Genomic DNA, 24697 nt, shown 5'->3' with positions numbered 1-24697 from the left:
ATTAGAGAACATTTATCCCACTGAGGAGCACTGTGCAAATTATTTTTAAAGTTCCTGCAAAGTACACTGCGTAGGATCCATAAAACAACACTGCTTTTATCTCTCTCTCTCTGCATGCCGCTCTATCTCCCGCCTTAGCATAACAAAGAAGACGATGTTTAGGGGCATCAAAACACATTTTTCGAGGGCAAAAGAACAACAGCCAATGGCTAAATAAATCTATGTGTAAAAGGAGTAATCAAAGCGGAGGAGATAGATCCGTGATGTCTCAAGTAAATCTCCAAGTTTTCCAAACTAAATGTTCTTGGAAACTGATATTCTCAGTCTCTTAAATCATTGCTCCATGGCTGGAAATCCTGCTTCCAGAAAAACATTTGGTGCTGCTTTTTGTGCAGTGAGGAATGTAAAGAATAAAAATCCTGCAGCCCCATGTTTTTGTTGTGGTTTCTACAAAGCTGCACTGCTGGAAAAACTCAATGGAAAGTGCAGCTTTCTGCGGCTGGTGAGGAATTATTTTTTCCAGGCGCACATGCAGAGGGCTGTGCAGGCAGGGCTGCTCCCCAGAACACAGGCAGGGTGTGAATGCGGAGTCAGCCACTCACCCACGCGCCGCTCCATTTCCTGGATTTAGTGAGTGGTCTTTGTTGGAGCTGAAAGGCTGCAGCTGGGCTGGAGGATACAAGTTCACCAGGGGTTATTTAGCTCCAGACAGTCTTCATAAAAGCACAAGTAAGTCAGAGCAAACTTGCTTTTTTTTTTTTTTTCTCTCCCCCTCTTTTTCTGCCTCCCCCAAGCAATGAACTTCTGAACTCTGCTATTGCGAGTCGAGATATGACAGGACAGTGGAGGACTGCTAATTTGCATTTCGCTGATCTGCACAGCCCATAACTCACACAAACACACACAGAGCAAACACGTTTCTCCATACTTCTCAGAAAAGATTTAATAGTGAAGCGTATGGCTGAGGTCTCCTATTACTTATGCAGTTAAGTTTTCCAAAACACACAATGCTTCTACTATATCTGAAAACAACTAATACTTTAAAGTGCTCCATATGCATCAAGCCCAGGAAGAAAATACATTAGGTGATGTATTATCCTTTCTTTTTTATTATGGACCTTTGCTTCATCACTAATGAGTGGAACTAAATCGCTCTTACAGCTGTGGGCAAATTCACACGGGGTGAGTTTCATAAAAGGGAAAGCTCTAAAATAGTGAGGTTGCTACAGCAGAAAGGGAATAACTCAGACATTTCTGTTTTATTGATCACCTGCATGCAACACTTGGGTACCACCATTAAGCTCCTATCCAAACAGTGACCTTCCAAGGCAGATTCCCCAACAGAGCTCTGCTCCTGCAATATTCCAAATCTTAATGGCACTATTCAGCTTTATCAGCAATATGCTACACGTGTCATATATACCCAGACCTGTGTAAAAGAGGTCAGGAGCTCCTGTCACAAGAGATTTCCCATGGAAACCATCAGATTGTCCACACTGGAAACGTCTATGGCTGTTATCAGTAAGAGGTAACTGTTTGTGGGGCGGGTCAGAATGCTGCTTCTTTCCTCAGCAGCTGTCCAGGAAGACTCAAACTCCCCAGCTTCTGCTCCCAGGAATGCCACCTCAGGCTGCCTTCTGCACCTGGGAGCCAGGATGCCCATCCCAGGCTGCTGGCAGGAGCACAGAGCTTGTGAGAGCTCCATGAATCCAAGCTTTACATGAAGCTTAAGAGGGGCTTTAAGCCCTCCTTCCCTGGGAGTGGGGAGTTGGAGCAGACAGCTGTTCTCTTTCATTTCAGAGTAATCAGCTAAAACCAGTTCTGGGTTTTTTTTCCTTTTATTTTTTTTTCTCTTCCAGAGCAAAAAAATGTATGGAATTTCCTCTCTGTGAGACCCTCTTAAAAGCTCTGTTGGAAAACTGAGTGAATTTTCCCAAAATATTTCCCCCAAAAGCAGATATGTCAGTTAGCTTTAATAATATGGCAATTCATTTCTTGTCAGACAACCAGATTTGAGATCCATCCTATCCTTGGGCAAGTCCCTTTACAACCTTTTTTTGCTCCCCTTAGTCAAACACACAAACTTCCAAAGACTGAAGAATCCTGTATGTGAACTGCCTGAAGAGAAGGCGGTGATTCATAACACAAGGGAAAATGTGTGATAAAGCAGAGGAGCTTATCCCAGCTGTTGAAAGGGATGTGCAGAAATCCAGCAAGATTAAAATGCCAGGTTTCCATTTTCTTTGGATATTCAAAGGGAGAGATGCAATCTTTGCGTCCTGCCAAACTCTAGCCCAACAGGAATATGTGCAGTTGTTTTGACAAACTGCAGCTTACTAGAGAAAACTTAATTTTCACATCATAAACTTTCTTAAGCTGGCTTCAGGCTTCATACTTGCAAAACCTCAGCTACAAAAATGTTATTCAAAACCAGGAAAGTTTAGGGACACCAACACAATTCTGTGTCTGAACCACATCTCCAAAATCTGAAGCTTGGTTCTGCAGCTCTCAATCATCCCAAGCAGCACTTAAGACACATGGTCTACCCAAGACCCATGTTGCTTTTCATTGCATGTTACATACATATAATTAAACCCTTCTGGCTCAACACAAACCAGAGTTTAAGATCCAGTTTGATCACTACCAGAAATTCTCTCCTACTCCCATACACACATGGCCCTACAACAGCTATCAGAATTTATGGGTGCAAACCATAACAAAGGTAGACCAATTCAGGGGTCCAGCACTGGCTGGTTGCTAATTATTCCACCTCTATTTCTACATTCCTAAGGGAGTTTTAGTGTAGTGTAAGCCCCAGCCTCCTAGCTCTGGAAGTCATTTGCAAACACAGCTATGCTGTGTGTGGAGCACGTTAAGGCACCTCTGGGCTGGGGCTGGCTGGGACTGGGCTGCTCAATCTCCTCAGTGAGCTGCAAGGACACTGCTGAAGCTGCCTTATCACTTGCTCAGAGGTGCTGGAGCTGCACCCCACCCCACAGCACACACCAAGGGAACCCAGTCCCAGCACTGCCCTTTCCTCCTGGCCCTCAGGAGAGACGTGGAGGACACAGCTCAGACTTACAGCCACTCAGTTTCCCATCTTGTCAGAGAAAAGTGACAAAAAATGATTCATCCAGAGGGACGTACTGCAAAGACAGCTGATTTTGTGGACATCCTAATAAATCCTGGAAAATTTGTTACGCATTAGGATATAGGATCCTGAAATTCTGGCAGACCTTAAGCCACTTCTGCAGTGGGAGAGAAGTGGGGACCATGAAGCAGTGGTCTAATTCCCAGGACAAGGAACAAAGGGTGTCCATCCTCTGATACTATTACCAGGTGTCCTGACACGCCTGACTGTCCATCTGTGGCTCAGCTTCTTAACACATATGGTATCTAATATTCAAGCATTTCTTTAAAGCACTTTGAGACATATGGGAGAAAAATACTTGTATGGGTGTTGATGGAAAGGAAAAACATCCCTTACCCCTTCAGTCACTGCTACATTTGTTGTGAAATGAGAATGCATAAGAGGAAAAACTTCCATCAGCTATGGTTGGTACCATCTCCTCAGTTTTCTAAATTAATGTGCAAAGTAAGAGAATGAACTACATAGCTCTAAGCATAAGCTAGTTCATCTGTAACCTATGGCAGCTAACAATAAATAAAGTACTAAGTTTTGCCAAGGAAAATAACTGAAACTGTGATATAAGGCTTTTCTTGGGAAAACAGAATACAAAAGTCACTGAGAACTGTGTTACAACCCCACACATCAGAAAGCAACAACAAACTTTAACAAGTCAGAGCACTTCCTACTCTAAGAGGTAAATAAAATAATCTTCTGTTGACACAATGCACCTTATGACAGAATTACTGTTCCATTGCTTATTTATTCCTTTTTTAAACCCCATACTTGGCTTCCAACAGATCTTGCGGAGAGACATCTTATTTATACATAAACAAAAATAAGGTACTGCTAGTATATGCTGCATGTATTGGAGGCCTAAATCCACTCTTATGCAGTGCTTAAACTCAAAATCAGAGGTAGCACATGGTTTTTACATGAAGTTACAAGGACACTGAACTACAGCACATCAGCAGCACTTGGAGTCCTGAAGCCATTAGCTGAACACAGGGAATTTCTCCTATCGAAAGCTTACATCTGTGCAGACCAAACTAAAGAGCTTTCTTTGAAAGCTGGAAGAGATTTCACTGAAAGCTAAATGAACATTATAAACATTTACTCTTGGAGGCCCGCAGTGCTGGGGCAAGGAGCAGGACTTGCAAGAGATAAAGGCAGGGCTCTAGTATGGAGTAATGAAGGATAGATGGAAAACGTCAAAAGGCAGTAAAGAAACTGTTCAACTGTCCAGTAAAATTAGCTAAAAACTTTCCAACCTTTAAATGCTGCTGAAGAAAACCAACACTGTATTTGAAGTCAAAATAATCCGATTTCATTGCCTGCTTTCTTGCACACACATTTATGTTTTCTCATACTGTAGAAGGAAAAGAAAGGCATGTTCCTTGCACTTGGGCTGACTCCCTCCCTCAGTTTTGGCTTCTCCTCGTGTCCTGCCAGAAGGAGGGTTTGGGTGCTGATCTGTCCTTTTCAGGGGCAGTCAGTGACACATCTGTTTCACAGCAGGGGAAGAGCAGCAAAGGCCACGCACATCTGAAACTCCTTTGCAGTTACTATGGGGAAATGTAATGAGATAAACTACTGCTTTATTAATCAAACATCCACAGCAAATTAATCCTTCCACTGCACAAGCTGGCTCAAGATTTTTCATTGCCTTCAACAGATAAGGAGGGAGGGCAGCCTCTTCCTTTCTTATACTGATAAAAAGAGTATGCTTACTGTGCCTTATAGTCTGCACAGGCTGGCTCCTGCAAGCCAGGGCTTCTGGGAGCTGAATTCCTGCTGCTCCTGCTGGAACTTCATGGCTCCCACCCATCTCCCTGGCCCTTCAGCTGCGTGTTATCAACTCAGATCAACTGGTAGGGAATACTCCAAATGCTCCAGATGGTAATCCAGCCTGTGTTTTGGGTGACCCCAAAATTGGCTGCAGTTTATTTCGAGGTACCCTTTCACCCCAAACACTTCCCTCAGTTGCTCCAGGCTTGGCTTTGCAAGGATGTCTTTCACAAGCAAGGTTCAGAGAAGTCTGCAGCATCAATTAAAAGAAGCCTAACCAGGTTTACACTGTCCTCTTGAGGAGTGCCTGCCTGGAAAGTCTGCCTTGTAAATGGGTTGGGCCTAAGTCTACTAATAGTGGTGCAAAAGTATCATCAATCAACCTCCAGGAAAAAAAAACCTCCGATGATGTCTCCTGCAAATGCTATTAGAGACCCCCAGCTGCATAATTAAAATTCCTTTTTAAAGTGGCCTCAGAAATAAGGTAGGGAGGATAATTGATACTCCCGCACAGCAGAGAAACCAAACAATTTTTTAAAAATAATTCTGGAGTCATACTGACATAAATGATTTATTTCTGCTGGATGGAAACCACTTAGATTAAGGTGGCAAACTTGAGGTAGCTTAGTGGTTATGCTGCTCTCCTGAGACGGTGGGGCCTGAGCACACATCCACTCTTGGTCTGGATGTGAAAAGTGGTTCAAAGCAAGCTCTCCCCTCCAGGAGTGTACTCTCACCACAGCCCTCAGTAACAGGAATGCAATGAAGACACAATTGTTTTGACATTTCCCCACAAACAAAATTGCCCATGAAAATTATCCACCAAATTAATCCAGTTCTGAGGAGACCAAAACTGCATTTTTCAACAAGAAAAATATTCATCCCCATGCAGAGGAGAATGAAACCCTTCAGCGGTTCATTCTTCCCACAGACTGAGAGAGGATATAATTCAGAAATCTCCCTGAAGCGTATGGACACAGACCTCTTCAGGGACAGCACAAAACACATTTAAGAACGATTATGAAAGACACTTTCAGCTCGTCTCGTTTATGCTCCAAGAATGCCAGTGCTTCAAAGTTTTCTGTCCTCCCTCTCTTCAACAAAATAGCCAAGTTGCCAGTGTGTGCTAAGTGCTACAGCTGCATTTGTTTCTCTAGCTACATGAATCTGCCATCTTCCCATGCTACCATTTTCGTTGAGATAACTAACTTGATTTACACAGCTGGTTTACCTAATTTTCTAATTTTAGCCCTTGTAGATTAGGAAAAGCAAAATGCATTCAAGAGTCACTATTAAGCATAAAGAGTAGAGAAATGAACCTTTTCTCATTTACTGTGGAGGACATTTTAAAATGACAATGCATTGTGTTCTGCCAGTAGGAAAGTGATCTTCTGACCTTAGTTTGCATTTCAAGTGAAGCGAAAAGTGGAGTAAGAAATGGAAGTTTCTAAAGAAAACGTTAAGGGACAGTATTGTAAATTTGTAAAATATCATAGACCATGTGCATCAATGGGATCTCATTTGTCCTGATTGCTTTGCAGCAAAGTGGGAGATGCCTTGGTGCAGAGCAGCAGCATAACTTTGATATATATTCCATAAGTGAACTTACCCCCAAAAGGTGACACTAGAGCACCGGGATGGGAGAAGTGCGGGGGGTAAAGGAAGGTCCTGATCAAAGAGCAGAGAGTACTGACCTGGCAAAGCTTGCCATGCCAGCGGGGCCACCTGGGCTGAGCTGTGGCTCAAGAGGCTGCTCACAGCCCTGCCCTCCCCTCCACCACCACACCACCAGGAGCTGCTATGTCACACCCAGACACGGTGCATGGGCAGAGAGGCACAGCAGCTTTGGTGGATGGTTTGCATGCCTCTGCATCAAATACGTAAAACACAAAAGGCATTATTTGAAACTGTCCTTAATAGAGACTCTGGAAAACTCTGGCTTCTTAAGCAAACAGGGTTGTACCCTAAACAGTGAACAACAGGACTACTGCTGGAAGAGCAGCCCCTGGCTTAATACATCACACTGTCAAAAAGCTTCTCCCATTATTCAACTGAAATTTGCCTTCTCTTAAATTTCATCCCATTACTTCTAGTTACACCCCATTGTACCATTCTAAATAATTCTTCATAGCCTTGGTGTTTACACCCTTCAGATATTTGTAGATTTATATCTCAACCACCCCATTTGTCATCCTTTAGCCAAGTTATCTATATTCAGCTCTTTCGGTCTTCTCTTGTAAGTCAATCCCTCAAGCTCTCTTGTTACTTCTTTTTTTCTCCTGAACTCTCTCCAATTTGTCAATCTCTATTGTAATGGAGTGAAGCAGACCTGAATGCATTAACTTTCTGCAGTTACCATTGCTGTGTCCTCAGTCCCATCTGCTGCCTCAGCACAGGACAAGCAACCAAACCTTTTTTGGGGGGGGTCTTTTTAGGTTACCAAAAGCAGCGAATTTGCAAGATCTTCATGCTCAGTTACTAATTCCCAAGGACCTAGGTATCCCCATAGATGCTGCATCCTGGATGTCCACTCCTCTGGATTTTTTCCCCCCGATAATCTAGATGTTCTTCCCACTTGAATCCCATTTTGAAGTGCTGTGCTGTTCCTTGCACGGTCTCCACAAGTCACCTTCACTGAACACAGAGTCTGCCCACCACACTGCTTCCAGACTCAAGGGTTTATTTCTCCATCCAGGATGCCACGATGGAGAACTCCTTCACCATCACTTCCACCAGTTTCCCAGGTGCCATCACAGAGCATTCCTATGATTTTCTGATTCCACCAGAGACTTTCAATTCAACAGGAAATGGGACACCAAACCTATGCAGTGACCGGCGTTACAAACCTCTGTGCTAAACCAAATGTTCTGCCTTCTACAACAGCCCAGATGATCACAGAAAACACAGTGCCCTGCAGGACCCTAGTGCAAAATGAAACATAAACAGATGACATTCCTCCAACATGTGCATCTCCATAAAGCCAGCCTTGTTCCTCCCTGTCCTGTGAACATGTCCTGCAGCACAGCTCCCTCAACAGAACTGTCTGGACAAATCATAGGGAGACAGCTGAAAACAGCTGACAGGGGTGAAAACCACAACTAAACGGGTTCTCAGTTGTGCAGGCACAAACCTCACAGCAGGACAAAGGTCCTGGAGAATAACCCTGGGAAGCAGAACTTGTGGCTGGGGGAGGTGCTCAAGTCCCCTCTGGTGACAAGGGCAGACCTCTCCAAGGGAAATGAGCTTCATTCAAACTCAAGAGCTGCCTTTCAGCTCTCCTGGCTACTGCAGGTCTACCTGGAAGGAGACTGAGTGCTTTTCTAGACTGTGCTCGATCTGTGTGAACATTCCCAGTTTCAGAAGATATCCTATAAATCCACAGTTCAGGCTTACAGCAGATGGGCACTCACTTCTCTTCAACACATTCACTCTGTCTCACATTAACACCATGTCTTCACCACTTGACTTTCGAAGAGAGAGACTATTTTGCATACCTATTAAAAATAGTAATTTTCCTCCCTAATTGTAACTTTCATATAGCATCTAAAATCATCAGGTCACAGTGCTGCAGAAAACCATCTAATAAGAACTTAGACACACTCTATTATAGGCATGAATGATTCATTCTGCTTTTATAAGATTATATATACACTCAAGTTATTATAAAGCCTAGGTTTTACAAACAACAAAGCAAAAGTCTTCGAAAACTGTGAAAGACAGTGAGGTCCTGAAGCCATGTCAGAGATGCATTCAAAGCCAGGTGGGACCGATCAGCTCCAGTTCAAGGCTTCTCTCCCCACAGCAGAAAGCGTGGTGGGGAAGGACAAAAGCTGACCCCTCAGGGAACAGCTATAAAAAGCATCCAAAAAACACACAGCAAGCTCTGGCAAGAAGTTTGCATTTGCCATCACTTAAATTAACAGCAAAGGAATCCCCAGGAGGGAGGAAATTTGGACTCTGTCCAACATGCAAGTGTGCTGTGTGAGGAGCTGTGGGGGGAAGAAAGAGCCACAAACAAGCACTGTGGATTCAGAGGAAACCAACACAAACTGCCAGCAACTCTGAACCCTTAAAAAGGGCAGGAGCTTGGCTTGACTACATCAACGGGTATCAGGAGAGAAGTTTATTGCAGGTGATCTCAAACAGAATTGCCACTGTCAGCTTTCCCTGGGCTGTGCTTAGAAAACAAAAACTTTTATATTTAAAAAAAAAACAACAAAAAGTTATCTTAAAGTATCTCAAGAGTTTATGAAAAATGAAACAATCAAAAATATCACAGCTGGCAACATAGCTAAGGTAACACTGGGAATAGTTCCCTTGCTATCTCACATGTTGAGTTGTTATCAATCCCCACACCACGTGCAGGTCATGCTGACTTCCAGAAGACTCAAATCCCAGTCAGCACTCATTTAGCTTACGATACAAAGGATAGCTGCTCCACTCTTCCATAATGGCCTAAAGAGTTATGATGTATTCTGGATTAAGTCCTTCTAAAACACCTAAACAGATGGGGTTTTTTACCCCACAAAAGTCATTATTAAGTTAAGAAGCAATTTGACCATGAACATTTAACTTAAGCTAGTAAATCAAATAACATCTTTCTAAAAGCAGTAAAGTGTTCAGAACTTAATCCTTTTAATTCACTGTTTATCCCCTTGGCACCTAGACTATTTTTAGTCTAGTCACTTTTACCATAATAAAAAGTTAATAAAAGAGCGCAAGTAGTCAGACAAGTTGCAGAACTAATGAAGACTGGTTTCCTACAGGTTTGGTGTCTTGCATCCCTTCTTTCCCCCACAGCATTTTCCCAGCTGCCACCAGGTTATCTGTGCATCTGTCTCCTTGGGGACTCCTTTATGGCCCTTAACTACTCATGAGCCAAGTGGCTGCTTGGGAACTAAATGTGGTTTTGTACAGGTCTAGCAGAGCAGAGAGCTGGTAACTTCACATTTCAGACTCCTCTTCTTTTGGGGCATTGGCTTTTCTGCTAAAGAGCAATGAATTTAAGGCAAAATCTCCCTTATAAAAATAGACAGTGAAAGTTCTGTGAACTTCCTGCATAGTAATGCAATAGTTTTTACAAGATAATCCACACAGGCATTGTTACCAACTACATCTGTAATACATGCATGTTCCACACATGCCCTGAAAGTAAGGTGATCTTGGCAGGCCACAGGAAGGGCTCCCTCAGATAAGGAAAAGGGCAAGGAAAGCAGTGCTTTCTGAGAAGCCCCATGGGAGATAATCAAACTTACAACCAGTTCTTTCATAAATCAAGGGGATCAGGTTCAGGTAGCTTCTCATGTGCCACCATGACAGTGTTACAAAGGAAAGGTCTGTCCCAACCACACAAATCCCAATAATAGTGGACATTTCCAGTTTCCAATTATCTTGAAAAGTGTCTGCCTACTTGTATGCAGACAAAGCACAGGGAAGCACAGTGTGTTCCACTGGTTGTGCAAGGCTGCAGGGTAAGTCACCATTCTGTTCCAGCACAACCTCTGGATGGTTTCAAGGCACAGCTCCAGACCTAACACATTTGTACAAACAGGTCACAGGGGTCCACGTGAGAGGGAACTGTAACACAAGGCAGGAAGTGCCCTCCTGGTCATACCTGGTCTCACAAAGCAGTCATCACTCACTGGCTCTTGGGATACAAAGAGCTGCCACGTTTCCTGACATTTCTAAGGGACTGAGCTCTGGGTCCTGAGGGAGCTGGTGGATGAAGTGGCTAAGCCACCATCCATCGTATTTGAGAAGCTGTGGCACTCTGGTGAAGTTCCCACTGACTTTAAGAGAGGAAACAGGACATCATTTTTCCTCCCCACAGATACAAGCTATACAGTCAACTCAGTACTCAGGAGTCACTCTGCCTTGGGCTGGTGGTGCCAGCACAGGCACTTGGTGTGTCCCTGCAATATTTCTACCACTACAACACAGCTGGGTTGCTGAGTCCAGTTGAGCACTGCAGCTCCCCAGGAAACACAAGGGACTGGTGAGGGAGGAGGTCCCAGCAAAGCAGGAATTGTCAAATTGATCTGTCAGAGACACGGCCTGGTGGAAACCCTGCACTCACGTGGGATGGTGCCAGGTTTCTTTCTTAATACTGTACACCTCATCATTCAAGCATCACACTCATAATTATACCTAAACGTGAAACACAAACTTTCTATTAATGTTTTCATAGAAAACCAATAAATCTTTCATTTCTACTGAAATGAGAATTACAAGCCCAACACGCTCAAGACACTGGCTGTGATCCAGCCTTTCAACATGGATTTAAATCCATTTAAAGGTTTTGTGTACAATAAGTAAGCAGACTCATTCAGTCCCCAGTATGACCAGTCTACCTGCAAACTGGGACATTAGATGGGCACACCCAGTACCTAAGCTCATAGACTGGTGGAAATACCAGCTACAATTACAAGGTACAGCTAGATGCAGGTGCTTGCATAAATCCCATTCATGGCAGTGTTTAAAATAAATAAATGGAAAAATAGAAGGAATACAAATGAAGTATGATGAATTTTCAGCAGAGGTCTTACTAGCCCACATAGCTGTGATGCACATATGATCCCTTGCCCCATCTGCTCTGGTCTTCCAGCCCTATCCTTTATCCTAACATTACTTCCCAGCAGTTTCTTGTTTATCAGAGATGTGATCTGAAGTTCTGCCACTGGACCAACTCAACGCTCTTTTCTGCAAGTAGCGGCTTTCCTGAGCAGCCGTTTTTTTCCTTGGTACGGTGAACTTAATAGAGATGTCGAGCACAAGTGCTGGCTGCTTCCTACCCCTGCTGAAATTGGGAGCAGACCTCCTGCAAGGAGGCAGCCCCAGGGAGCAGCTCTAATGCAAAGCAGCCTTTACCATTCACGAGAGCCACAGCGCCTGGCTGCTGCTGCCAACTTTTCTGCCACGCTCGTGCTGGCACTGCAGACCAGGAGGAGGAGCGGCATCCCGTGGCCACACTGCCAGAGTGACACCCAGGCACCAAGGGGTGGCTGCACTCTGACCTCCCATTTAACCACAAGCTGGCCGTAAGTGGGAAAGCTCCACTGCTGCAGGTTGGGGGGACAGGCAAAACAACATTTCAGATGCAAATGCCCTGGGAGCCACACTGGTCACTGACAGAACCCAAGAGATCTGGACTAATTTCCCTTTTTGCTTTCAGTTTACTTCTTGCTACCTCACAGTAAACCACTTAACCTTGTAGGCAATAAAGTGAGATGCCAGCATGTTCAGCTCATACTACTCACACTATGCTCTAATCCAGGTTGCATGTCCAGTCCTGTCATTAGCTAGAGGAAACATTAATCCAAGACAGTAGAAAAGAAGGAGTAAAAAATTATTTCTGGAAATGCAATTATTCTCATGGCAAACTGTGGAGGTTTGTTATCTAGACCCACAGCCGAGTTAAACTGAAACATATTATATTTCATGAAAAAAAAGTTTTAACCATATGTTTAGTCATTTGTGAGCTCTTGATCCTAACGCACAACATAAGCTGCAATATCAGTGTCAAAAGTGCCTGATTTAAAGCATAAGAGGCAGAGTTACATGAAGTCAAGTTAAAATCACTTCTGCAAGTTTGCTGGCAGAGACCGTCACATGGAGTGACAGGTACAGGGGAACACATCCTGGGGTTTGTGCCGGACAGGGGAAAGAGGAAAGTTTTTTTCATTAAAAGTTTTTCTGTGAGATTGGCTAGGGGGAAGATGATATAGCTGGGGGGGAAGACTGAGACAGCTAAAGAATAACACATGGTATGCTTTCAAAACATACAGCAACATGTGACATTCGTCTGCAAGTCTGGCGCTGAGGAGCCTGTGGTCTGGCAGCAGGGAGAATTTCTGCTTTTTATTTCTTAAATCATCGCAGGCATTTGAACTAAACCTCCCACCTAATAGTCGGAGGGGAAGAACATAAAATCAGATTTTACGTACCGCACTTTCAGTCAGCCATTTTCTCAGCGGATTTTTATCCTCCAACTCAATTCCCACATCATTAAAGTGATGCTGTCTCTTTAAAACACAACGTGGTGCCGTGCCAAAGCCTGCAATAAGAATCACTGGCACCAAAACAGTCAAAGCACACAGCTTAATTCTCTACTTAATAAGACAATTAAAGAAGAGTATTTGGATACAGCAGTCTGCAAGTACCAACACAGAGCACTGGTGTCTCCAAAGGCATGTTGATCTGAAGGCTTTATCAGAAAGCATCTGTCACAACCAGATGCCATCAACACCTGAGAGAAGTGTGAAATAAAGTGGGTTAATGTAGCTGTGGTACGCACAAAGGCTTGCACTGTGCCCAAGTCCCTATTTGTGAGCATTTAAGAGGGTGCAGGATAAAGTGCCCCGATGTAAAATTGCTCATAGATTAAAATAAATTAAAATATATGTATACAGCTACCTCTGTTAAAAATACAGTCTTGGGGAAATTACTCAAATTACAACAGAATTAAGAGTGCTGCATATTTTGAGTATTCACTGCCATAATTACAGAAAGGCTTAGAGCAATGCTGTTTTTAAATATTGTGCTTTGACAGATGCATTTGATACATGTGGATGAATTGGGGTACAGAGACTAACACAGGCACTAGTGATTGCTCATATGAAGTCTCTTGACCATATCTGCCTCTAAGTTTCCAATCAAGTAATTCTCAGATGTCATCTCCTAGCAGGCTTCATCCTGCAGAGCTGAACCAAAGCTAGAGAGAAAGGTAACAGCAGCGATATATTAACTAATTAGTCATTTGATTAGCTGGCAAGAAGACAAGGTCCTGCAGTTCTGTGACCTAAAAATGCCACTGATGACCTTGAAACTTCATCTCAAGGATGTCTGGAAATCTGTAACCTCCAGGGAGAGAGAAATGGGTGATGCCTAAACTGCATTAGCTCACATGAGATGTTGAAACAGCACAGACATTAAGGCGAGGATAGGTGTGACATTGGAAGCAATCCGCCAGCAAAAGAGCACCTGCAGCACTGCACTCTGTTTGAACTGCTGCACCAAGGACTCCCAGTCCAGCCTACATGGGAGGTTTGTGGGATGAGTGGTTTAGCACACCCAGAAAGCACACCAGGACCACAGACCTCATCCTAGCAACCCAACAACACATGGAAAGAGAGGAAACAGCCACATAAACCCCCCACAACTGCTCCCCCTTCATTACAGCAGGGTTGACAGCCTGCCAGTCCCAGGTGGCAGCCCCTGGGCTGCACCATGCCAGGAGAAAGGACTGACTGAGGAAAGGAGGGAGAAGTCACTTTGAAGACATCCTGAGTGGTTGCCTTCTTCACTTCCACTGCAGGGTCCTACACTTCACTGGAGATCTGATTCTGGTACACCTCATGAATGCACTACTACTCCTAGTAGTAGCTACTCCACATGCAGTAACAGGAGGAGGGAATGGGGTGATGCCAGGAGGTCCCCTTAAGCTGAAAAGCTGCATCTTCGACAGCAAAGCAGGAAGACACCAAAATAACCAGGGTTAGGGGTCCCAAGTTGTTTTGTGCCCCCCTCCTCCAGCCTGACAGCTGCAGCATGTCATCGCCTGACTGCACCCAATGCACTAAAAGTTTCCAGCCTGATCTGAGGCAGTGCCTCCCTGGAAAGTCACCAACTGGTCCAGAGGAAGCCACAGGGGCCAGGGCCAGCCCAAAGCAGGCAGCAGAAAGCAACACCAACTCACAAGCAGGGAGTTCCTCTCTACCAAGAAAGCCCATCTCATCTCCCACCTTCAGCAGCTCAGATGGAGTCTGGCTTTTGGGTGTCCCCCACCCTGAGAAGAGATTGAAGGAAACAAATGCATTGGCAAAGATCCCCCTGCCATGTGCACCTTGGAAATGTCCTGTGGAAGGGAGAAGAGGAAGATCCCTCAGCCTGCACACTCCTCGAGAATGGTGCAACCTCCAGCAGCTGCAGCACTGCCCTGTTTCATCCCCGTCCCCTCGACACAGACCTAGACCTGCCTTTCACCGCCCACGTCCCCCATGTGCTTTCTCCCAGAGGGATGAACTCACCTCCAGCATCAGTGAATTTCTCAGAAGTCCAACACATAGTTTCAATTTCACCAAGCCCTGCCAGAGGCCTTGGAGTAAAATGCAGTAGTAGGAATATTTTCTCAAATAGAAAATGGAGATTTAGAGTGCTGCAGCAGGGTCTCTAAAGAAGTGCAAGCTTTGCTGAGATAATGTAATCCCAATATGCACAGTGTTTTCCCTCCTCATTCCCCTTTCTCCGAAAAAAGTGGGAAAAAGACCCCAACAACACACACAATAAATCAAAGAATTAAAAACTGGCCATGGACATGGTTCAGTAACACATGTGCTGTGCTCAACCCTGTGTTCCCTTACAGCCCTGAGAAGCAGAGAGCAAAGTTAAGAATCCAGTTATTGCAGTTACAAAGAAATTTAAGGTTTCCAAATCTGACTTATTGTGAATTGAAATAAAAACTCAAAATGCTGAAATTCTCCACAAAAGGAGTTCTAAAACAATCACTTGGAGTCCACTGGAAAAGCAATTATATTGCTACTGTATTTCCTACAATGGAATTATACTTTCAAATTCTAAACAGAAACTTACTTCAACACAAAGCCTGTAAAACAATGAATTGTTAATACTCTCAGAAAAATCCTCCATCTCTTTTTTCCACTACTTTTTTACAACACTGACCTGGTTTTGTAAAAGATTTTAGTGTTGATGACGCCAGATATTGGAATATGATTCCATCAACGAGTCCCAGTCAGGAAATACCAAAGCTGGGGTTGCCAAAGCAACATAATTAACTTGATCACGGTACATACACTGTGTGCCACTTCCCAAATGGCCCTTTAACACCCAGCTAAATCCTTGGCTTGAGTGGCACATCTGAATGAACTTCTCCTCTGAGTTCCTCAAGAACACAGAGCAAAAGGAGAAGTTGTCAAAATTACTAAAAGCCAAGTACCACTCTGCTCCCTGGCCAATGGTCCCCTGGGCTTGAAGAGGTCAAGGAGCAATTCTTGAGCCTACTCCCACAACTATCAGCTGTGGGAATCACAGAAACATGTAACTTTTAATTGACTGTTACCAAATTTAAGAGGTTTGATTCTTTTATGGCATTATCAGTAAAATTACTACCACTCACACAGGGAGGCCTGAATGCTGGTGCTAAACCTTGATCCCAGGGCCACAAACTTCACAACCTGAATATGCTGTCACCAACTCAATGTGTACAATGTATCAAAAATAAGAATCTGTCTGTTCATTTGGGGAAAAAAAAAACCAAAGAAAAGTAAGAAACAGGAAAAAAATTGAGTGATGGGCTTTCAGCCTGTCATCAGACCACTGTGACCTCAATTTTTGAGAAATAAAGTCAAAATCTATTCTTATCTTCAGAGATTCAAGATGTATTTATGTGTCAAACTTTCTCTCCCTTGTCCTTAGCCTTTGGGAAGCACACTAAAAATGATATCAAAGCCTGGGAACCCTGCGATCACACTCACATTCACCTGTGACCCAGGATGCCTCCAGCCCTCACCAGGTCTGGGAGCAAATGCTCTGGATGAAATAAAGGCCGCTTTGCATAGCAAAATCGTGCTGCCCTGCTCAAATTCTGAAGGCAAAAAAACTTTTCTTCGGCAGTTTTCTGCTTCTTTGTGTCTGTGAAGGATATTTTACCACCGTCTTCCTCTCCTTAGATACAAATATTTGATTATTCTCTTTGAAATGTCTCTGTAACATCTACAGGCATAGGATGCCGAATGCAAACACTGATTGATTCTTTCTTAGCCATCAAATGTGCTTACACAGCAACTACACACAGCAAATGCACACAAATCTCACATTTCACGTTTTAAAATATGAACATGCTGTGTTGTTTTTTTTTTTACTCAAACATAATGAATGAGCTTAAATATTAGAACTTGAAATTATTAAGTAAATCATGGCACCTGTAAAGCTTTTATTTGCATAACATTAATTCATGATGGCATGTAAAACAAATTCATCACTCTCACTATATTGTAGTCTGATTTATGTTAGAATTGGAAAAAATAAAAATCTTGAGCACAAAATTATGTTGACAAGATGTACGTGCTCTTCGAAGCACAAGATTTTTTTTTTTTCTGAAGCATCAAAACAACTAAATTATGGGAAAGAGGGCTGGGAGAAAGCATCTTTAAAAATGAATAACATACTAGCGTCACACATACACACTCTACAGTTATTAATGTCAAGCATGGTGAAGATACTCTAGAAAATCATTACCATTCATAGCTACTAACAGCCATTAAATTTCAATCAATTCAACTTAACACAAGTGTACTTCAGCAGCCCTTACAGTTCTTATAGAGGTGGCTCAGAAAGTCCTGTGTGACTTATTGCATTGTCCCCTGCACAAAGGGGCATTGCTGAGCATCGCTGTGAAAAGGAGCGATCTTGGTGTTGGGAACTGATGCTCTTTTAACACCGCTGCAATCAACAGACCTTGCTTTTAAAGACACTGTGATAAAGGGCTCTAATACAGCTCCTCAGGTCAGCATGGAGGGGAGCAATACACTGATTCTAGCTGGGAATGCCACTTTCCAAACTGAAAAAAAACTAAATGGTGAATTGTTTTCAAGGGTTTTCAGTTAATTTTAGCGATAGACTCAAACTGCTTAACACAACGCTAAACAATTTCCAGGTGATCTGCTTGCTTGAATAGAATATAATAACTAAACATACAGGACATTTAAACAAAACAGGATTTCACTTCCAGAGACTGGATATTTTAGCTCCTAATGATGAATCTAAGCCACAGCACTGTAATATTACAGCATCTCCACTCTTCTGAATTGCATTTGTAACACGGGAAGTTTTTGCACTGCCATCGCAGGAATTAAGCTGTGCAGCTGCCCATCCCTTGCAGATTCTGGGAAGAACCAGATGGTCCCAGAAGAACCAGCTGGGGGTATTTGCCACCCCACAGCAGGGGTGAAGGGCTGTGATCACGGGATGCTCACCTCTGAGGGGCTGGACCCACGCTGTGCAACACAGCATCCCAGAGAAGGCATCTTCCTCTGGAGAGACTTCACTAGTTTATGTGAATGAGCCATCTACACTAAAATCCTACATTTCACAGGTGATAGAAGATTTTATATTACTATTTCTGTCCCCACCCCGCCAGAAGCCCAGATTTTCCCAGCAGGGTTCATTCTGCTGGGCACAAAGTCCTCTCTCTAGATTTACAGGCAGTTTAAGCTTGCAAGGGTCTACTCCTACAGCACAGAGAGTCACTCCATTCACAGAAACCCAGATGCAGTCACAGATGTGCCATCACTGTAGCTGAAATTACAAACTCAAGTCGAGAGTCCCTTCTGTGGCTTGTAGATCATCCCTTAAAAGTATCGGGATTGATGCTACTGTTCATTAGGACAGTATTTGGGACTACTCTACGGAACTCTATGGTTTTGCTTCCCCTGGGATTTAGACTAGCATTTGACATGGGGTAGCAGTAAAGTTCTTTAGAATCAAGAAACTTCCAAGTAATCTCTCGGGCAGATATATGCTTCAGTTTAACTCATTTCCTTACACTTACAGGCTGCACGAAATGAAATGAAATTAATGTTAAAAGGGGCGTTTATTGAAAAATCTTCCAGTGACAGGTTCAGAAAGTGCCAGAGTTCAAGTAAATCGTTCCATGGAAAATGTTAGCAAAGCTTAATCATACTGGAAGCCACATTTAATTACAGCTTTTTAAGTCCATCTGGGAAAAAAGAAGCGACTTAAATATGTCACCTGAGATGATCTAGATACTGAAACTATTTGTAAGTTAACAAAAGCATTTGCATCACAAAGCACTCTGGGGCAGCACCACGGCAAAGCAGATGTGTAATGAACAAGGATCACAGCACCAAAACAATCAGGACTGTAAATAACTACTACTAATCTGCAATCATTTAAATTTGGATTTAATTGCTAGGCAGCAAATACATTTAATTCTTGAAGAGGTAAATGCTCTGCGGAATACACACTTAAAGGTATTTAGTGACAGAAGCACCACAGTAAAGAATCCAAATGTCAGGAAGGCAGAGAAAAGCCAAGGAGCAGAGTGGGACTGCCATTAGTTCACAACTTTAAACAAACTTTTCCCTGGAAGAGAATTAATAATGTGGCCATCTCCACTGTACATACTGTAACTGCTCCAGGAGTGACACAATGAGGCACATGGGAGGCAAGAGGGTAGTGACTGTAGAACAAAATTCAATCTGTGGCTAATGAATAAAAAGTTCCTTTTATTTCTCAGCTGTTTTTGGTTCATTAAATTTTCCACAGATTTGCAGAGAAGAAAACGTGATCAATAAACCTTGACAAAAGTGAACATGTGAAAAAGGCGAGAGAAAGGCACAGGAAGATAAAAGTGATATCCCGATCACAGATTTCAGAGGCAGATGACCAGAGCTCTGGGCTGCTGAATAATCTGAATAGACCATCATTTCTTTACAGCCTTTTACTTTCTTTTCCCTGACTGTTGGAACTCTTCATTCAATACAATAGTAAATGCACTAAAACTTTTTTTCTTATGCTAATGGTCGAAATCGGGCGCTCACAGTTAAAACACACTTCCCACCAACTTGTTTTCTTTAAAAAAAAAAAAAAATTAACCTATTCAAGTTAAACTAAAATGTCAAAGACAGCTTAAGGCTTACTCTCACCATTCCTCAAAATTAATGGTTTTCTCCCCAGTAGATACAAAAAGAAAAGACCTGAATAAGGATAAAGCTGCAAGACTCTTTTCATATGAAAAAGAACACTTAGAAAGTAAAAAGAAATACATCCAGTACAAAGATCCTGGTACCTACAGTTCTAATTTGTATTGTTTCCTCTTAGAATATTTGTAATTGCAGAAAGGTGACAGCCAATCACAAATAATTGTGAAACTATGAGAAAAGATTCACCAGTGACTAATGTATTTGGTCAGTCATGCCCATGACAGTATCAGAAACGCTTCCACTCATTACAATAGGAGCCCAAGGGAGCCTGTTTTCAATTTTTTTCTAATTTGGGTGTCCACTTCCAGGCACCGAGGCCTCTTTTTGCTGTGGTACTGAATATTCACAAATCCCAAACAATTTTTACAGCTCTGACCTTCTGAATTAAACAACAATTTTGCTGTTCCCTTTGTGCAACACATTTCAGCTTTAGTGTATTTGGGTTCACTTTGTTTACAAGAAGTTAAAGGGTATAGGGTGTGGTTTTACAGTAGCCAAGAGTGAATGAACAAAAGTTCTGTGGCCGCTCCTCGACTACACACGTCTAACATGTATTCACTCCCAACTGGAACTGGTCTGTAGAAAATTTGACCTGATTACCCACTATTTCACTTGTTCACAAGGGAAACCTGCAATTTTGCCTCTTGAATTATCAGGATCGCTATGCAACTCTCATTCCTTTTACACCAAACACCAGTTAGTTTCTAGAAGATGCATATATACGGAATCTGCTGTATATACAGGCCATGGATTGTGCATATTCCATGCACACACACAAATGTGTGTACATAAATGTAGATATGCACAGGCACACATGTATTTTCTGCCTTTCTAACACAACCCCTTCTTGCTGCCATTCACACAAGTACTCATTCTTTGCCGTCATTTTATTTAGTGTTGTATTAATTAATTCCCAAATACCTACAACCTACACTTGTTTTGGTTTTCTTTAAAAGAGTCCTGGCAACAGAGCTGAAGCAAACCCTAAATACCACTTAATGCTTTGTGGCAAGTTGTCCAAATGTGCAACTGTTTAAAATATTTACCCAGGTACATAAGGAGTTTGTGCAGCTCTCGAACAATGCCCTGGAATCTTTCCCATCAGTAAGAAAGCAGACAAAAAGCAGAGACTGCTTAACCTCAATGCCTTAGCAGCAAGTGAGAAGTGCAAATATTGCATTTCTATAAAGCCCTAGAAGCTTCATAGAAATGGAGTGGCAACTAATTAGTTTGATGCTATAGTCACATCTAATGTTCCTAAGTAGCCTCTTTGAAAAAACTCACTGCCTTGAAATCCTTGGCCAGATTATTAAGTGGAGGCTTTGTGATGGGGCAATAGATAGGTGTTTGCTCCACAAATGCATACAGATTTTGGTGACTGCTTACTGAATCCACTGCCTCCACTAATCTGCACTGGAAACTTCCCTATGAACAGAGCACTTCTCAGAGTACAAAAGCATGAAGTATCTGTGTACCTTTCAGACTACAGGGCAAACAACTGGCTTACAGTAGGCCACCAAAACCAGGGCAGCCAGTTAACCAAGTGTCTTCCGTACTTGCTAACAGGGAATGAGAACAATGCAACTGCTATTAGGTCATATGCTCTTCCCTATTCTTAAATTAAAAAAAAAAAGAAAAGATGGGTCCAGAGGACTGAAAAATTCAAATGTTCTCAATAGAAATAAAGTTTATAAACATATAAACATAATAAACATATTTGCAAGTCAGACACAACACATAACCCTTTCTGTATACAGCTGATCACACAGTCTCAGAGCCTGTGCAGCTTCTATACAACTGTGCCACTGAAAGGGAAGTAGTGGTATAAACTTGTAAGATCATGAGAATCACAGAAAACATAACCAAAATAGGTTCTTTGACATAGAAGTTCAAGCTGGTTTTTAAAACAATGACAAAAATACTGCTCATTATATATATATGCAGCCAGAAGGCTGCCTTTTCTAAATGTAACTTCAGTGTGACATTTGGGAATGCAAGCTGCTATGTATTGGATGTCTGAGGTCAAATTCTGTTCTCTTTTATCCAAGTATAACCTGGAGCAGCTTCAATGAAATTATGTTAGATTTATATTGACATATGCATCTAGTTCAAATTCTTCTATGGCTCTAATTTTTCTCTAATTGAATGACCTAACACAAATAGTATTTGTCCATCTGTATACATCCCCTTTGACACACTGGGGGGAAGAAAAGACAGACATTGAAAGGAAGTTGGAAACAGTCCTCGAGATCTGTTTTCCTTTGAAGAACAGCAGTTGCATTTCTGAGCACTTCAAAGTCACATACTTTAAGTAACAGCAACATTCAAGATGCAGCGAATCTTACCTCAACTTGCTTTAAAAAAGATCAACTCTTTCACAAACACACACCAGAGGTTGGATATACACATACCTATAGATTAACAAGTTCATCTTCAGTGAATCAGGCACTTTTCAGTGCTACAGATAGGTCATGCTTTCAATCAAATGACAAATTTCCAAAAGATGTTTACAGTGGAAAAGCCGTAATGAATTTCATTCGCTTCTTAAAAGTTGTCAGTTTTGCAATAACATTCAATACCACATTTTTATTGCAATTCAAAGTTTGACAGGTGTCACCATTTCCTGAAGTTCCAACCAAAATACAAATTACCATATCCACCCATCAGAAAAGCTGAACCAAACCAATTCACCAACCGTAGTTGCTGTATGCAGCAATTATCATGCAATTCAAACATCCCAGCAGCATAAACAATTATTTAATTATTTAGCAAGATCCCCTTCTCCAGAATGTAGTTTCTTTTCTAATGAAGCTAATTTTATTAGGTTTAAAACTAAAAAAGAACCACAACAAAACCAAACCCAAAAAGACCTCCAAAGTTTTTCTTAAAGCAAGGTAGCTAAAACAAACAGATACAATCAGCAAGTCTTATAACAAATCAGTCTATTCCACTTGTGTGTATTTTGAATTTCATGGCTTATTTACTTAACTTTTTTGGCACCAACTCCACAGCACATGCCAATACAATATTTGTTTAAATGCTGTTTTATGCACATGCTAGTAACGCTTACTTTCAAATTCTTGTACATCCCAAGAGCCTCCGTTGAAAAAAAAAAAAAAAAAAGGAAAAAAGAAGGGGATTGGTAGGGGGTAGAGGGGTAGACAAGATTTTACAACCAGTGTCTTTATCTGTGGCCGTAAAAATATAAACACCATACGCCAATAAAATGCTAATTTCTGTGCGCACTAAGTTTTCCAGCACCTGGGGCAGTATGAAAAGCGAGGGCAGCTATAGAAAGACACAAGTTTCACTGGGCTGGCCCGGCCGGCGGTGACCCCCCCGCCCGGACATTCGGTCACCGGGCCGTGCAGCGGGGCCGAGCCGGTCCTGTCCCGGTGCCGGTGCCGGTCCGGGCACCGCTCTGCGCGCACCGCACCGCGCCTCAGCCGCAGCCCCGCCACGGGAAGTTTTGAAGCCCTGGCTGCAGGTTAGCTAAATGAATAAATAAATAAACCTCGGAAAAGCCGGCAGCAGGACCACCGATAAATCACCCTAAGCCCCCGCGCTGGAAAAGTCAGGTTTCCCAGGAAATGATGGCAATCACTTGAGGCAGAAAAGGCATCTAGATGAGCCTATCTCCCTTCCCCTCCTCCCTGATTGTTTTAAAGCCACCAAGTCCGGGGGAAAAACTCTCAACTCTCTAAGTCCTTAATAGGATTGGAGTCCGGGTCTCTCCAAGCCGCTCCTCATCACACAGGGATCAAGTTGCAGCAGGGAATTTTTTAAATTCCTCAGCAAATATACTTGTCGAAAGATTGCCCCTCCCGGATGGGGGGATGACAAGGAGGCGAGGGGGCAACTTCATTTTTCTTCTAAAAAAAGGACAAACTCAATGCTGGCTTTGGGGAGCCCTGCCGTGCTCCGGGACCCAGGGCAGGGCGGTCCCGGCAGCAGCCCGGAGCCGGGACTGTCACCGCAGCCCCCGGGAAAAACAATGGCCATGGAGGCACGGTCCCGGAGGGGTCTGGACGGGGACGGGGGGGACACAGCGGACACACGCGCGGCCCCGTCCGCCCCGCTCACCTGCGAGCTGGGGGGGACACACGGGACGGGCCCCCCTCGGGCACCCGCGGCGACCAGAGACCCTCGCCAAATTTGTACCCTCCTCACACACCCCCCACCGGCGCAGGGCAGCTCCAACCAAAGCGGGAGAAGAGGAGGAGGAAAAAAAAAAAAAAAAAGAATAAAAAGCACAATGAAAAGACACAATAAGCATCAACTTTACCCAAAAAAGCGGAGCAGCAAGTTTTCAGCAGACGAGCGGTTGCCGCGGAGCAGCGCTGCTCCTCCGGACCCCCATCATAAACTTGGGGGAGGGGGGCGTGGGAGGGACTTTCCCTCCGTCCTTCCCTTTTGTGCCTCTCCCCCGCTCCGCTCCGCTCCGCTCCTCGCCAAGAGCCGCCGCGGATGCCGGCGCAGCGCGGTGCTCGGGGCTGCAGCCGCGGAGGCTCCGCGGAGGCGGGCGGCCAGCGAGGGAGGGCTGGGCAGGGCCGGGGGCGGCGAGCGGAGCTGCGGGGCTCCTGCTGCCCATCCGCCCGGGCCGCCGGCGGGACACGGCGCGCACACGTACACCTACTTTATGTCTGTAATAGATACGCACACGCATGCATACACACGATGGGTGAAGTTGAGCAGCCTGCAGGAAGACGCTGGAGCGCTTTCAAGCCCTGACACAAGAGGAAAACTGGCTCTAGGGTCTGTTTTCTCTTCCACCCGCCCTTTAAGAAAAAAAGGGAAATCTAAACCTTCCCACCCTTTTGGCGCGGGAGCAGCGCACCGCTCCGGATCTTCTCTCTCCTCCCCCCAGCCCCTTCCATCCCGGATCGCCCCCTTCCATCCCCATCTCGCCTGGGCCGCAGGGTTTTGGGTGCGGGGCTGCGTGCGGGGCGCGGTGGGGTCCGCTCCGCCAGCCCGGCCCCGCCGGGAGCCCCCGCTCAGCTGGAGCGCATCTGCAGCGAGCCCACACGGATCCCCCCGCTCGGGG

General features: G+C 43.8%; 1 protein-coding gene across 2 annotated transcripts in view; it reads right to left on the bottom strand.

The window, feature by feature from the left end:
• Positions 1-24343, bottom strand: part of GLI2 (GLI family zinc finger 2) — a 188235-nt gene extending 163892 nt beyond the window's left edge. Inside the window, exon 1 of one of the 2 annotated variants that reach the window (XM_033065373.1) lies at positions 24314-24343. The gene's annotated coding sequence lies outside the window, so the exon portion shown is untranslated. Of the gene's footprint in view, positions 1-23938; positions 24004-24313 lie in introns of those variants that run through there. The other variant, XM_033065372.1, reaches the window with a different exon arrangement.
• Positions 24344-24697: the final 354 nt, after the last annotated feature.

Source organism: Catharus ustulatus, chromosome 7 (assembly GCF_009819885.2).
Source record: "Catharus ustulatus isolate bCatUst1 chromosome 7, bCatUst1.pri.v2, whole genome shotgun sequence".
Classification (NCBI taxonomy): domain Eukaryota; kingdom Metazoa; phylum Chordata; class Aves; order Passeriformes; family Turdidae; genus Catharus; species Catharus ustulatus.
The sequence above is the reverse complement of the archived record's forward strand: the minus strand, read 5'-3'. Positions and strand labels throughout refer to the sequence as shown.